Here is a 10597-nt window from a genome sequence, read left to right as displayed (position 1 = left end):
CAGTCAGCTGGGTTGCTAAGGTTTGTGAGGATACAGTTAGATCCAAACCTGGAGCTGGTGTTGACACAATTATGTCATACAAAAAGAAAAAGTATGGTGTCCATGTGCCTAAAAGCTTGGCATATAGGGCAAGGAGGCAAGCAGTTGAGGTTGTGCAAGGAGATCACAAAGTCCAGTATCACAGATTAAGGGACTACCTGCAGTGTGTGCTAGATACCAACCCTGACAGTAGGTGCATAGTAACAACACATGAGGACCCACTAAACCCAGCTCCTACCCCAAGGTTTCATTATATGTTTTACTGCTTGTTTGAATGCAAGGAGGGTTTTCTGAATGGATGCGGGCCATTCATAGGTAAGTATTCAGACACAAATGTATATGATATTTTTGCATTGATATAATTAGGCACTCATGTGATCATGTTAGCAGGTCTGGATGGTTGCTTCATCAAGCTAAGCACTGGTCAGTAGATATTGGCAGCTACAGGGAGGGATGGCAACAATAACATCTTCCCAATAGCTTTTGGTGTTGTTGATAAGGAAGAGACACTACACCACGGTCAAGTATTGGTGACACATCAATCTGTTGGCATAGGGTACCTTTGCCGACAGATAACTTGTAGCTATCACATATGCTGACAGAAGATAAAAGAGTCGGAGGACTTGCTGTGGGGAAATGTATTGCCGACAGAAGTTCACTTGCCGACACTTTTTTAGCCGGCATACACCCTACCAACGCTGATAGATAAATTGTCAATGTACACCCTATCTATGCCGACACTTAATCTGTTAATGTATACCCTACCTATGCCAACAGATGGTATGTCAATGTACACCCTACCTATGCCGACACTTAGTCTGTCTAAATAGATCTTTAGCATTGCCAACATATGGTTTGTCTAGGTAGGTGTGTACTTATGCCGACACTTTCTTTGTTGGAATGTTTTTGCCAACATATAAATTGTTGGTAAGATGGTGTACAGCCAAAAGAACAATTGGATACTGCTCTGATTCAAATGTTACTACAACGATGTATTGTTATCCACAAACAGGATCAAGATGAACACATATTGCACAATCATTGATAATCTGGTACCAAAAATACATATATATTGATCACAGGCTTAAACACAAGTCAATCTTGACATAGCAAAGTTTGTCTATCTTACAACCCTCCAGGAAACACAAGTCACATAAAAGTACCCCTATTTGCTAAATGGTCCAAAACACTTGAGTTACATCCATGAGCACAAGATTTCTAATCCATAACACTTAAGCACCAAATGGTCCAGAACACACATAAGCTTCATGATTACAATTGAGTTGGCTGGTACAGCCAAATGCTCTATAACACTCCAAAGTCACCACATCTATGTGTACTAGGTGGCTGATTACCTGAAAATACTCCACAAGAATTTGGTAGAAAGTGTAGTCAGCACAAGTTCTTTGAAGCTCATAGGGAGATTGGCAGCCAAGAGAAGCACAAGTTTGAAAATAATTGTGTTTCTACGTTATCTGATGAAGTAGAAATAAAATGTACAACTTTAGACAAAAAGCTGTAGTATGTAAAGTTCAGTTTATGCCATGTGATCTTCAGATTGTGACCATCAAGGTGATAACACCAAAGTGCATGTTAACTCCTAAGCAATGTATGTGCGCTTCAGATCATGTTGTGTGTTTTTTCATATTTTAATTATAAACTACATCATGTGGAGTTCAGTTTTATCATCAAGATACAGAACGTTTATCTAGTAATGTTATAAGTTCGGGCAGAAATCTGGCACTCTAGTCGAGGCTCAAAATGATCTATGTATATTTATGAGAGAGAAACAATAATCTTAATGTATCTGTTATGTCGTAATACCTGCACACCTCCTGGGCACATTAGTTGCCTTCTTGTCATCCTTGAGCTACAACAATAACCGCTACTTCATAGAATAACCATTGCCTTCTTATCAATATGAGGTTGCTTCTTCCACTGCAAATTGCTCTGAAAAAATGCGCAAACATGTAACAACCATCCCGCAAAAAAGAAAAATATGTTCAATATAGATAACTCGGCTCACCATCAATAAAATCATAAAGTACGCATCATACTATAAGATTCAACTCTCATCTCTCTACTACTTCTAGCCAGGATAGGGATGAACAGGATGTAGTTAGTTATGTTTGTTCTAGCACAAGGGCCGTGTTTTGCAATAGGGCGTACATATTTTAGTGGTTCTAGTGGTTCGACATTTTTGAAAAGCAATCAAGTTCATACGTTGCAGCGAATACAAAACAAATAAGTGTTGTATAGAAACCTGTAAAATAACTTACGAATCAAACCACTTCTATTATTTTAGTGGTTCAAAATGAATGGTGTCAGAGATACACCATATGCTCATGCACATGAAGCAACATTGTCGACTAACATTGATTATTCATGTTGCAACTAATGTTCATATCAACAAATAAAGAATTTGTAGATAATGGCAGCTCAATACTCATGTGACATGCTTCCAATTGCAACAGAGAAAAATTCTATTTCAGCTTGTTACACGAAATTCACTGATAAAGTTTAGCACAATGCAATGGTTCATACTTTTCAGTTTAAGATGAAGGATATGAAAGATAAAACAATGAACATACTAAGGTTACGGGAAAAGGCATAGGCAGCATAGCATATAGTTATATGAAACAACACGCCTAAGACATTTCCAAAAATATAAAAACATAAGGTGTTGCATTCTTTCTTTTAGATAGATTGATATGACTAAAAAAATACAATGGTCGATGAGAGGGCAAAAAAGCGACAAGATATTCTTTCGTATATCAATGCCAGCTAAAAGTAATAAGAATTACAATAAAAACATAAGGAACACGCAAAATTTGTTAAGAGCTTTTGAATTACACTTTGGCTCGATTTTTTTGCTGGTACATTTCCTCATGAACATATTTGCTTTACTAATAACCCTCCTATAAACATTCAGCTGGATGTTGGTGCCAACTAAACAAATAGAACATCTTTGTGATGAAGAAATTATAGGAAAATGGTATGCTTCTATCAACATCAATGTACCAGAAGGCACATGTTACAGCAAGCAACTGAAGGATATACAAAATCCTATCAAAACTCATGCTCTTTTCAAATTTCAATTTGAAAAAAGGGAAAATTAATGGTAGTAGAGGACAATGTACAGAAGAACATAAATTTAAAAGACTTATACAACTATTTTGCTATATACAACCATATTCTGGAATAGAGGTAGTATTCTACAGTGATATACACAACGTAGGAATCATGAATAATACCGGTAATATTGTCATGGCAAAATCTGAACTGATCTAACTGTAGGCTGTATATCAATTCTGAATGTGGTGTACTTGGAGTAGATATAAATTGCAGGTAGAGTTAGATGGAACACATAAGATGCTAAGCCATGAAATTTGTTAAAAAATAAAGAAACAATTCATCTTCGGATTCTTCCCTAGAAAATAATCAAGAAATAATGCCGATGGATCTTAGGATTCATGTCAAGGTGCTGCTGATGAAGACTTGAACATTAATCTGTGCTATCATACACCTCGTCCCTGTAAATCTCAAGCTCCTAACTTTGCCACCACCATCGTAGCATCCATCTCAAGCCTCTAATCTCCTCGTGGCCAGCGCTGATTCCTCTGTTGCATCACAATGACAACAACCCATCCACCCAAATCTGAAACCAGTGTAGAACAAACTGATAAATGCAAAGTATATCGGTAAGTAAACAAATGGACTAAAAAGGCAGCAGTATATATATATTAATAGCAAGATATACCTAAGTAAACACTAACTTCAGTAGCACTCAATCCCTTTTCTGCATTATTAGACTTCTCAGTACAGATCCAACAAGTAAACTTCTTAGTAAATGGGGATCCTCATCATCGCCACTTACCAAGCAAAGACAACTTCCTCTGGCCTGCAGCACTTGGAGAGATATGGCCAAGACGATGCCGCTCTGCAGAAACGGGCATGCGACTGATGGATCTGCAGAAGGGGCTTTGCAGGAGAGAAAAGGAGCGGCGACGGCCGGAACAAGGGCCGGGGACGTGGTGGAGGGCGGGGGTTAGGGCGGCGGATGTACTGAGGTCGGCGTCGGAGCTATTGGCAGCCGCGACCCCGGTGGTGGCAGGGATGGAAGGGGGTTGAGGGGCACGGTCCGCACGGCGGTGTGCACGGACGACGGTGACAGCAGCGAGGGGGAGCGCGAGGATGACGAAGATACCTTCACCGGCGGCAGCAGGGATGGGGGTCCGGGAGCGCGTGGATGAGGACACCTTCACTTCCGGCGGCAGGGACAGGGGATGGAGCCATAGGTCGCGGCGGCGGAGGGGAGTCTGGTGGGATGGAGCGGGTGGATTGGGTTAGGTCTCAGATTTTGGGGATATTTGGGCTGTGTGGGACTATGGATCAGATCTGGGCCGCGCGCAGCTGAAATTTCCCCCCTCGCCCGCTAAGTTAGCCGCTAAAATTTTCAAGGTTTCGTTGCTTGACACGCGTACACATATGCCGACACTTAATTTGTCTCGATACACCCTACCTATGCCGACATATTGGATGTGGCTAAGCACGTACCTACGCCAACGGAAAATCTATCTAGGCCCACACATACACCGACAGACAAGATGTAGCCAAGTACTTGCCGACTGATACGTCGTTGCTATGTAGTTGCCGACACATAATATGTCCATAATGGCATACATTTCCCGACACATGATACAAGGACAAAGCTGGAAAGCTATGCCGACATATCTTTTGTAGAGCTTGGTGGACCTTTGCCCACAGAAGTGTGTCACCTAAACTCTACCGTGGTGTAGTGAGATAGACATCTGGACATGGTTTCTCACACAGTTGAGAATAGTCATTGGAACTGGCAATAAGTTTGGCAAATATACAATTATGTCTGATAGACAAAAGGTATTGTTCTCTACCTAGTCTTTACAATTGCATTTACACTTGCCATGACTAAAATGTTATTCAGTAGTAACACTTAAGATTACACTACATTGAGCAGGGATTGTTGAATGCAATAGATGATGTATTCCCTGACTCTCCACAAAGGTTTTGTCTTAGACATATTTATGCCAATTTCCAATCTACTGGTTTCAGAGGAGAGGAAATTAAGAAACATTTAGATCAGGCTGCTTATTCCTTTACCAAACATGGTCATGATTTAGGCATGGAGAATTTGAAAAAAGAAAGTTTAGAAGTTTGGCAGTGGTTGTCACAGATACCAGAGCATACATGGGCTAGGTATAAAATGGACACTGTGTGCAAAACAGAACTAGTAGTGAACAACCTTAGTGAGGTTTTCAATAGAATGATATTAGATGTTAGGAATAAGCCAATCAGGACTATATTAGAGGGCATAAGAACAAAGCTGATGATTAAGTTTCAGAAGATCAGAGAGAAGACAGAGTCAAGCAGATGGGACATCACACCTACTTATTCAGAGATTTTGAAAGAGGGGAAGAAGCGGGCTAAGTATTGTGAAGCATACATGACAGGTCCAGGCATATGGCAAGTCACAAGTAGCTCTGAAAACACATATTGTGTTAATTTGAACAAAGAGACCTATGACTGTAGGAGGTGGGACATGACAGTTGTGCCCTGCAGTCATGCCATTGCTGCAATGCAAAAAGTGAAGATACATCCTGAAGACTATGTGCATGCTTTCTTCAAGAAACCCATGTATTGTGAAACATATAAGCACATAATATTCCCTGTGACAAGACCTGACCATTGGCCTCATACACCTGGTGATGATATTTCTCCACCTGTTTTTAGAGAAAAAAAAGGTAAAAAATAAACTGCCAGGAGGAAAGGCATGTTTGAGGTGCCAGCTAAAAAGGATACTTCTAGGATTGGTACAGTGACATGAAGCAACTGCAAGAAACAAGGGCACAAGATCAACAATTGTGGTGACCCACTCAAACCTAAGTTCCAGATGAGGATGAACAAGCACCAGGTAGGTCCTTCAGTTCCATTCATTGCATTGTTTCATTCATTTCATTTGTAGGAAAATAGAGCTAACTAATCTTCTTGTGTAGGAAAATAGAGCTAACTACTCTGAGGCTGGTTCTTCAATGGCTGCAACTGCACAAAGGCCACCAAGGGTACCTGCTGCCTCTGCAACTGCACCAACAGCTCCTCCAACAATAAATGAGTTAACACAGAAATCTTGTAGGTAAAGGAAGAGGGTTGCTTCCACATCAGTAGCAGCAGCAGGTACAACATCAGCCTCCAAGAAGAGGAGCACCAACATTGAGGTTACAACAGAAGCACCACCACCTCTCAAGAAGAGTAGGATGAATACCTCTTCAGCAGCACCAGCACCACCTCCCAAGAAGAAGAGCACAACTATTTCTTCAGCAGCAAATAACACCAGGTCATCAAGGTCTTCTCCAACAAAGAACACCAGGTCAGCTTCTGCCAATAGAGCTGGCAATGGATCTTTCATTGCTCCTAGACAATCTGCTACAAGTGCTGTGCAGGATGGGTCAAAGAGGGTCAGGAAGCCATCTGGGAGGCTGAAGGATTACTTTTATGCAAGTGGTAACTAGCTCAAGTGGTTGAACCCATCTGTTATCCAAGGTTGTTTATGCAAGTGAACTATTGGATTTGGTTTGTAATAACACTACTTCAGTATGTACTTGGTACTGTTGGATTTGATTTGGTTTTTAATATGATAATGTTTGTGGATTCAGCACTTCAATTTATCTGCAACTTCAATTTATATGCATCTTCACTGAGAAAATGGTACATTGATTCAGAAACATCCAAATGTTACATACTCACTGACCAAAATGCATACATTGATTCATAACTCTCTCTCTCTCAAATAGACTTACAGATAGAAAGATAGATAGATAGATAGATAGATAGATAGATAGATAGATAGATAGATAGATAGGTAGATACATAGATTCATCAATCATAACGCTCGAAGAAACGAACCCACTTGGCCCTAGTAGCTGGATGGGGAGCCATGACTGCCCTCATCCTTGCCTAGCTAATGATCTGCATGAAGGTTCTTCCCCTGCCACCAGTGAAAACCATCTCTAGTTCTTCATCATTGCATTTCTCCAGTACCTTGTCGGAGAGTCACCGGTTGAACTCCTGTTGCTGCTCATCCTGGGCCGCCGCAAGTGCCCTCTGCCTGCGCGTCCTCCTCCTCCTCCTCTGTGCTGCTGCAGCACTAACCTCCATAGTCTCCCCCTCCTCTTCTGTGACATCTCCCATGTCAGGATCCATCTCTAGGGTTTCTTTTGGGTGGCGGCTGGTCGAGTGACTGGGAGAAAGGGTGGGGTTGGGGAGGGGTTTATATTGACATATGGGGTTGGGTTTTGGTAGGCCTAGGGTTGCATTTGGTCAGAGACTAGTGGGCCACTAAGCCCAATTACCCACACAAATAATATATGTAGGCTAACACATAATACATAAGATCAATTTGAACACTTAATAGCATAGAAGATCCATTTCCACTACTTAGTAGCATAGGTGATCCATTACAACTTACTTAAGAACATAGGAAATAAGGTTCTTACATAAGAAACTAAAGTTCAGATGCATGGCCAAACACTAGGTTAACTTCACGTTGCCCCAAAATGTACACCCATATAATCACTTCATACTGATAGGCCACATCCTTATATATAGGCCTTGGATGTACTTACTTCGCCAACATCTCACAGCAACTTCAGGACTCAAGGATGGCCTTGATTTGCTCTAACTTCTCCTTGCTGGCATACCCATCTTTCAGCAGCTCGGCAACAACTAGCTCAAGCTTTTCCTTCTCCTTCATAAGAACATCTCTGTCAACTTGAACATCCTTCATAGCCTTCCTGGTGTTCTTGATGATATCAGCTTGGCTCTGCAAAATGCACCTTTGCTCTTTTGCAAGTTTAAGCTTTTCCATCTTCACCTCCAACATAGCTTTCTCCTCTAGCTCCTTCTTCTTCTTCTCAAGTTCTTCCTCCTCCACTTGTTTTTGGTGCACATTCTTGTCCACCCTACCATCCTTCCAATCAAACATCTTGGATACATCATCAATAAGCTTGGTGTACTCAGTGCAAAGCTTGTCATTTTCAGTCCTAAGCTTGGCCAACTCCCTTTCATGTTCACTCTTAAGCTTGGCCAACTCCTTCTCAAACTTCTCCTTGTCAAGTACCCTTCCACAGTTCTGCTCATGGAACATTTCCCATAGCTTGCACAAACATCTTTGAAGAACAATAGGCCAAGGCCCATCAACCCACTCTACAACACCACAATTCACACCATTTTCCTGCATTTGTAAATGTGATGAGTTATTAGAAGTGGACTAGTAGCTTATTTCAATTCCATGATTAACTTGATAAACTTGAAATTTGTGGCTGTCATATCAAACAAACTACTGCATCATATCAAACATCAGTGAACATCCATGGCAGAAAAGTTAATTGGCATCTAACCTGCACTGGGCAGCCATAGAAACGCCTTCCAGTTACAGGCCAGTCAAAAGCAACATGCTTAATAGGCCTCAGTTGGTGCGGAATGCACTTGGGAGCAAGCTCAAGTTGGCCACAGAAAAAGGGCTCCACAATGGTGTCTGGTTCCTCCTGCAACCAAAATAACCAACAAACACTCGTTTCAATCTGAACTCAATACCAGAATCAACTTGCACTGTTAATTTAACATGAACAGTAAAAAATCACCAAATCAGCATGAACCATAACACTGTACAGAGATGAACCCTAGGTTTCCTAAATCCTACAATCAAAACCCACCCTCACTAATCAAGAACAATATCACACACACAACAACAACACTACACTCAGCCAGATCCATGGAGGTATCCTAGGCCTACTAGCACCTAACCCTAACCCTAGGTGTGGCAAAGAACTTACATAAGTCCCATGTCCATGCTGACGGCCTCGCACTCCTCCTCCGAGCTCATTTCCTCGTCGTTCCAGGAAGGCATTGCGGCAAGGAGGTCGACGGCGACCGGCGGCGAGCTCGTACTGGAGCAGGGGAGTGCGAGCAGGTGCGCCCGACCGACCGAGGGGGTTTATTTACCCCAGTTCCGATCGGGCCGGTCGGCTAACGGCTGTCAACGGCCGCGCCATGAGCGCACGTGGACACCTGGGCTGACATGTGGGCCCGGCACGTCAGAAAAATGGTTAAAACGCTAGTCACCGCGGGTTTGGGGTTTTTTAAAACAGCTGACCGCTCGTTTGGTATGTTTCTGAGAAAAATTAAAAAGTCGTAGTTTTTTGGAACCATAGCCTGTAAACCAGTAGTTTTATGCTATTTACTCGATGGGAGCGCCTCGAGCTCAGCTGAATTAGATATAGTTATGTCTCATTCAGCTGATGTCAGGCTGACGTCATCCCGTATGTTGACTGCCCGCTTTGCCCATGTTGTTTTACTGTGGGTTGGGTTGTGCGTTGTTGGGCTTGGTAACATGGGCTGGCATGGGGTGCATTGTATGCCGCTCCAAGACGTGCTTTTCTTTTCTCATTTTGTTTGTGCTTTCTTTGTAATTTTGTGAACAAACTGGCCACAACTATTTTACGTATAAGCCTTTGTATGTACGTATTTTATTGCTAGGCTGAGTGTGTTATGTGGTACGAGAGCATGTGGAAGGAGAGCACACGTATATTACCGGCAAAAGAAAAAAACACATTCTTAACAAAAAAAAAATGAAGAAGATATGCACGGGATGATAGAGGAACATGCACCGTATTCCGACTTTCGGTAAGGTTTTTTTCATTGTTTTTTTCTTTTCATTTCGCCAGTAGGAGCCTTTGGCGCACAGGACATGCCCGGTTTTGTTCCTCGGCTTGTCTAATATTTCAGAAAAAAATTAACAAATTGCTTAAAAAATGTTAGATGGCTAAAACTAAGGAAAAATATTATACACCATAAAATTTAAAAGAGTATAGGTTCAAACTTAAAAAATATTCTTCAAGTATTTAAAAACATGTTCACCATGTATTAAAATTTTATTCATCATGTATTTACAAAGTGTTCACCGGTTACTAAGAAAACATTCGTTGAAAAGATTCACGACATGTTTCTAAGGATATTAGTTGCATATTTGAAAGAAAATAATGCCACACATTTAGAAATTATTCGCAAGGTTATAGTCTATTTGAAACTGTTCACTTCATATTTGGAAAATGTCGTCGTGTATTTCTGAATGTTCACCGCATGTATAAAAAATATTAGCGAATCAGAAAAAATATTCGTTAATTTAAAAACTCTTCATGAACTTAAAAAAAATCACAGTATGAAAAAGTTCATAAATTTTAAAAAGAGAACTTAAAAAAATACCTTCATGGTTGCGAGTCGATGGTTGACATACAGCTGAGGACCCTTGACAAACACACACATCTCCTAGTTGCGAGTCGATTCTCAACTTGCAAACTGGGGGTCCTCAACAAAACACACACATACACCCTAGTTGCGAGTCGGTTATCGACATGCAACTAGGGACCCTCCACACACACACACACACACACACACACACACACACATCCTTAGTTGCGAGTTCGATGAGCGGCTTGCAACTAGGGGCCACGACAAAACACACACA

General features: G+C 41.4%; 1 long non-coding RNA gene across 2 annotated transcripts; it reads right to left on the bottom strand.

Moving 5' to 3' along the window:
• Nucleotides 1-1053: 1053 nt before the first annotated feature.
• LOC119348866 lies at nt 1054-4431 on the bottom strand. Of its 2 annotated transcripts, XR_005169142.1 has the most exons (4): nt 3917-4431; nt 3800-3838; nt 1864-3697; nt 1054-1394 (listed from the first exon to the last, which is right to left on the bottom strand). It is a non-coding gene; the product is annotated as an uncharacterized LOC119348866 (long non-coding RNA). The 2 variants fall into 2 exon arrangements; XR_005169143.1 differs by lacking the exon at nt 3800-3838.
• Nucleotides 4432-10597: the final 6166 nt, after the last annotated feature.

This window comes from Triticum dicoccoides, chromosome 1B, assembly GCF_002162155.2.
Source record: "Triticum dicoccoides isolate Atlit2015 ecotype Zavitan chromosome 1B, WEW_v2.0, whole genome shotgun sequence".
NCBI classification, from domain to species: Eukaryota; Viridiplantae; Streptophyta; class Magnoliopsida; order Poales; family Poaceae; genus Triticum; species Triticum dicoccoides.
This window is presented reverse-complemented; position numbering and strand designations above follow the sequence as displayed.